General features: G+C 43.1%; 1 long non-coding RNA gene across 1 annotated transcript; it reads right to left on the bottom strand.

The window, feature by feature from the left end:
* Window positions 1–270: 270 nt before the first annotated feature.
* On the bottom strand, window positions 271–1,525 carry LOC140588348 (uncharacterized). The gene is made up of 2 exons (XR_011989702.1): window positions 1,486–1,525; window positions 271–835 (listed from the first exon to the last, which is right to left on the bottom strand). It is a non-coding gene; the product is annotated as an uncharacterized lncRNA (long non-coding RNA).
* Between the last annotated feature and the right edge of the window lie 4,688 nt (window positions 1,526–6,213).

Raw genomic sequence — 6,213 nt, 5'->3', positions numbered from 1 at the left:
AAGTTTTTATGACGTCTTTTTTAGACGTTCTCTGGATGTTCAGTTATGACAACTATAAGACGTCTGTATAAGGTGAAAAAACAGTCCGGAAATGGTCGGTGTAGACGTCGTTTTAACGTCACACATAGACTTACTTTAGACGTAATTTATGTATTTACAGCTTTATTCATTACAAAATAATCCCCACTATATATTCTAATACCATATTATGTTTCACCCCAATAACCTAGTATCATTAAGCAAATTCAGTACAAAAAGTCTCACACAGCATTCTTAATACATTTTTATTGGGAGTATCAGATCAGATGATAACACACCTCCCCCTCTCCTTGTGTCTTACAACATCACAGCAAAAATAAATACATTTAAACCAAAAACTAAGTGAATTTAAACATCAATAATTCACTCAATACACAATACACAAAGTTACTGTGATGTTGCGCTGCTTTATTTGGTTTAATCGTCCAGTCTGAGAAGGCATTCAAGTAAGAATTGCATTGTACTGAGTACATGACAATAGTAACTTTGAATCCTTGAAATACATGTATTTGATAATTTTCCTGGCAGCTATCTTTTTACACAGAGCCACAATACACAATAATTTTATTCACTGCTAACAGTTTGTATCAGGAGTTGGTTATTGTAAAAGAAGTAATGTGCATGCAGGTGATTTTTGTATAGATTTATCTACACCCTTCTGGCAGTGCTGCCATTGCAGTCAGGTGTCACAGACTACGAGGAGTATAAGTAGTCCGACTTGGCTGCAGTCAGTTTATACTCCACCCTTGCAGCCGCCGGCAGATCGCGTTCCACGTCGCGTCAGCTGCAGACAGACCTAAGCCCAAGTAGAACGCACCCATTGCTTCTTTTTTGGCTGTTTTGCTAGCGTTCAGTAAACCTCTGCTCGATAGGCCATCAAGTTGTCTGTCTCAGCGCATTCTATAAAACGGAGCCAACTTGGTTGATCAAGTTTTATAGTCTGTGCGTATCATCGTGATCATCCTCATTTTTTTATCGATAAAAAAAATCGAGATCGTTTTATCGCCTAGCACTACTTCTTATTGTGAAATATGTATATATATTTTTTCAAAATCAGTATTTATTTCATAATGCCGTTTTTCATCATTTCATGATGCCTTATTTCATCATTTCATGACGCTGAATGATGAAATACTTTACTTTTCCCGCTTTACTGCAAAATGGAAGTCATTCTGTGCTCACAAGAGCACTAAAAATATATGAAATCATATTTCACAATAAGTAAATTTCTATAACAGAATGCAATATATTTCACAATAATGAGCTGTACGTATTTCACAATATCATTCTCATATATTTCATAATACTTTTGAACACTTTGGAGTTCCATATGTACAGATGTGTCTTACCTTCAGATTAATTATGTGGACATATTGGTTTGCAAAAAAGTCAGCAATGCGATTATTAAACAATGTACACAACTAAACAATGCTAAATACTACTTACCTTAAACTTTAAACTTGTCCACAACGACATGCAGTTTCTCACAACCGCTTTACTGCAAAAGAACGCACGTGCGACAGTGTCGGGTTTTTTTTTTTTTTTTTTTTTTAAGCGCTACGGCAACAGAACTTGGCCAAACCACACACCGGACGTGCATCGGCAAATTGTGATTATGGGACATTAAACATTAAAATTACAACAGCATGAGCTACAATAGGCACCAGAATTGACGCTGACAATGTTTACATGGAATTGACGATCTGTCTACAAATGTCCAAAAGTCGCCTACCTAGACGTTCAGCTTGAACTACATATCTACGTCCAAGAGGTGTCAGAGTTAGACGTGCAGATACTGCACCTGATTTGCACGTTGTGTAGACATCCAGATATGGTTCTGGACCGACCGACTCCATCTAGGCATGATCTGCACGTCTGATGGACGTCTCATGTTTGGTGGGCAGGAGGGCCCAGTAGGGCCCAGGAAGGCAGAAGCCGTGGGTTATGACCGCCCTCGTGTCTCCAGGAGGGCCCAGGAAGGCAGAAGCCGTGGGTACTGACCGCCCTCGTGTCTCCAGTAGGGCCCAGGAAGGCAGAAGCCGTGGGTACTGACCACCCTCGTGTCTCCAGGAGGGCCCAGTAGGGCCCAGGAAGGCAGAAGTCGTGGGTACTGACCGCCCTCGTGTCTCCAGGAGGGCCCAGTAGGGCCCAGGAAGGCAGAAGTCGTGGGTACTGACCGCCCTCGTGTCTCCAGGAGGGCCCAGTAGGGCCCAGGAAGGCAGAAGTCGTGGGTTATGACCGCCCTCGTGTCTCCAGGAGGGCCCAGTAGGGCCCAGGAAGGCAGAAGCCGTGGGTTATGACCGCCCTCGTGTCTCCAGGAGGGCCCAGCTGGTCGGCAGGTAGCTTCGCTGCTCCATGTTTTAGTTGTACTGGAAGGTCTACCTGCCGAGGCCGGTCTTGTTTTCATAATTCCCGGAAAAGTAAAACAAGCGGGGTTATAAATTGGGGCGAGCATCTTGCAATAAGTTTGGCTGAAGGGCAGATGAAGGTAAATTTCAGCACTGTTAAATATAACCCAGAACATGCAGCCTGTAAGCCAAGCAGCAGGCACCTCTAATGTCAGAATGTGCTGCTTCATGCAATTTTCCAGGTCTTACCAAAGTGGAGCCCAGAACGCTTGATGGATTATCCTCCATCTTATCAGTATTCATGGAGTCTGGGCGCACGGCTCGTCTATGACATTTGTCTTTGGCACATAGTGTCGAATTGTAATACAAGTGTGACAGAAATGTGCTTTGCTGACTGTAATATCATATTGCTTGTATTTTTAATGTACAGTAACTGCACTATTATAAAAGGAAGATTACTAATGGAAAATGAAATGACGAAGCACAAATGAGCCTTTAAAATAATAATAATTGAAAAAGTTTACGGCAAAGTCATGCGAGACTGCAAGATATCTCAGCAATTTGCTCTTCAGAACAGACAGGAAATGACATAAAGGAAGTGAAATGGCATAAATGGTTTGGGCATCACTGTAAGGCAGAGCCTGAAATCACATGTCTGCCCAGTTTAAGTTCATGCAGTATCTTCCAGCTAGTGCTTTGATTTGCCCAGATGGAAATATTCAATCAACCATCTTGTGTTTACTAAAAGATCTATGCATTAATTATACAAGATGGAAAATGCAACAGACACACAATAGATAAGCATTGCATTTCAAACATCTGAAGATTAAATATCAAAACCCAATTAAAAGCAGACTGATGATCTTTTTTCAGAGTTTGCTTGCACATATGCTGTGGAAAATTCATTATCTCTTTGTTTTCTGCTTTTTGCCTCATTTACATTTTGATCTATAGAGCAAAAACAAACGGCTGCTTAAAATCACTGCAGGAATCCAGTCTGGGTGGGACACTGAACAGGAAGTGACACGGGATGGGATGTGGGACGGAATCCAGTCTGGGTGGGACACTGAACAGGAAGTGACACGGGATGGGATGTGGGACGGAATCCAGTCTGGGTGGGACACTGAACAGGAAGTGACACGGGATGGGATCATCATCATCATCATCATCATCTTTATTTATAAAGCACTTTAAAACAGCCACAGCTGACACAAAGTGCTGTACATTAAAACCAAATAATCAACTATTCATAGGAAATAAATAAAATGCAAAAAAAAAAAAAAAAAAAATTAATTCATTACTAGCTAATTTAATTACAAGAAAAATATCACTAAGTCTCACTGAGGCCAAAAGCCAGGGAATAAAAATGGGTTTTTAGACGTATTTTAAAAGTTGATAATGAAGGGGCCTTTCTAACGTGCAAGGGCAGGTTATTCCACAGTTTCGGCGCCACAACAGAAAAAGCCCTGTCCCCTCGGAGCTTCCTCTTAGATCTAGGTACTTCCAGGAGCAGCTGGTCAGCTGACCTAAGAGACCGACAGTGTGTGTAGGAATGAAGAAGCTCCGAGAGGTACGGCGGGGCAAGATTATGAAAGCATTTAAAAACAAACATAAGAATTTTAAAATCAACTCTGAAGGACATAGACAGCCAGTGCAGTGAGGCCAGCACAGGAGTTATATACTCTCTTTTACGAGTTCCTGTTAACAGTCGTGCAGCGGCATTTTGGACCATCTGCAGACGTGAGAGCAACGACTGACTGACACCCACATAAAGTGAGTTACAGTAGTCCAAACGAGAAGTAATAAAAGCATGGATCACTGTTTCAAAGTGCTCTCTTGAAAGAAATGTGGGACGGAATCCAGTCTGGGCGGGACACTGAACAGGAAGTGACACGGGATGGGATGTGGGACGGAATCCAGTCTGGGCGGAACACAGAACAGGAAGTGACACGGGATGGGATGTGGGACAGCGCCCGGGTCAGCACAACGCAGAGGCACCAGAGGAACATTTACAGAATTGTTTTATTTATCTCCAGCACAAACACTGGATATCTCATTTTGCTTGAGGAATGATAATTTAAAACTGTGTATTGCTGAGTCATGTGTAAGATAAATGAGTTTTAAAATGAAAGATAAATTAAATGTAGTTCTGGAGACTTCAAGTGATATGTTTCCAAGATCCTTCACAGAGACATTTTTAGATCCAGCTGAGTTTTCTGTGAAATAATCAGAGCACTGTGAAACTGACCCAGTGTCTAATCATTCCTTTCTACTGATCATGTTTTTATCTAAGGTAAATGGAACCAAAAACATGGTTTTCTCACAGTTTTTGCCCTCTAGAGGATATCTGTGTGAGTGTTTAATCCCAAGCTTGTAGTCTCCAGAATATTCCTTAAAGCCGTTACGCCTTGTCCCTAAGGCTCTCAGTGGCTGTCTTTTTCCTGACCCCCCCGTCATCCTCTTAGATGCCCCTTCTGTCCTGTGCTGCCCACCCCCTGGTTTAGCATGCACAGATATATCCCAGTGTGGCCTTCAGTACTGCCTGTCCTGAAGTGACTTTGTTACACAGAGACCCAGCACAGCATCCCTGAGATGCTGTGCTTATCATCTGGGTGGGTTCCACCATCCCCCGATGTCCCTTCTGAGTCACCCATTGTGGGCAGAAAAGCCCCCCCAGCCAAAGCTGACCCCCGCTTGCAGCTCCTTTGTCTTATATCGAGGGGCTGCCCCCACTCTGGCTAGTCTGTGGCGCGTCTCTCTGTGTGCTGATACCAACATCTGCTTTTACTAATCAAGCCATTCATGAATATTTGATGAAAAATAACAGCACATGGTGAGAGTGTATCAGCTGATGACAGGCGGTGACACCGGACCGCTGCCAGCTCAATCTGGTCTGCCAGCGCCACGTCACTCCCCTGCTGCTCTCTGATTGGTCCCCAGCAGCCGTGTCTTTTCATTGGTGGAGAACAGACTATCTCAGTCTCACTGGCTAATTCTCTTTGGAGCCGGGTCCCCTGGACACGCTCATGGGAATTAATGTTTTGCTATTTTAGTCTGGTGTAGAAGATATCTGTAGATGTCACTGCACTATTAGAATTGTCCACATAAAAATATTTTGTTGTAATTTACTGAACACTGCATATAACCCAGAACATGCAGACTTTCGGGTTATATGCAGTATTTGCAGAGACTGGTGAAATGTTGGTATTAATTGTATGCAGAGCAAACCATCCTGGTCCTTAGTGCCGAGCTGCTTATGCAGTCACACATTAATGCTGAGGGGTCCCTTGCTCTGAAGACAGCTGAAATAAAATATAATGTAAATGTATCTTATGCACCCAACCAGTCTACTTACTATTCACTATCCAACCTCGACATTCAGATCATATCTGAGTTTGCTCACAATCAGAATCAGGTTTACTGGTTAAGTATGTTCACACACACACGCACACGCACGCACACACACACACACACACAGGCGATTCGTCTCCCATTGTCTTTGGCTCTCATACACACAGCAGATACAGACACAGTCAGGACAAGACAGCGGTCACAACAATCCGGCTGATATATTCAATGTGCATGTGGGGTTGTATAAAAATGCAGGAGTCCATGTCAGTGCAGAGAATAAACACAATATGTACAATATGTACAGTACAATACAGTAAGTTATTTATGACAGTGAGCTGTCGTGTGGTAATGGGCGGGACGAGTGCGACGGAGCTGGGTAACTGGGTCAGCTGCTCATAACAGCCATGGCTTTTGGGAAGAAACGTTCTTGTACTAGTTTGTTTTGTTGCACGGTGATCTGTGGCGGCTGCCGGAG

Source organism: Paramormyrops kingsleyae, chromosome 3 (genome assembly GCF_048594095.1).
Source record: "Paramormyrops kingsleyae isolate MSU_618 chromosome 3, PKINGS_0.4, whole genome shotgun sequence".
NCBI lineage: Eukaryota > Metazoa > Chordata > Actinopteri > Osteoglossiformes > Mormyridae > Paramormyrops > Paramormyrops kingsleyae.
This window is presented reverse-complemented; position numbering and strand designations above follow the sequence as displayed.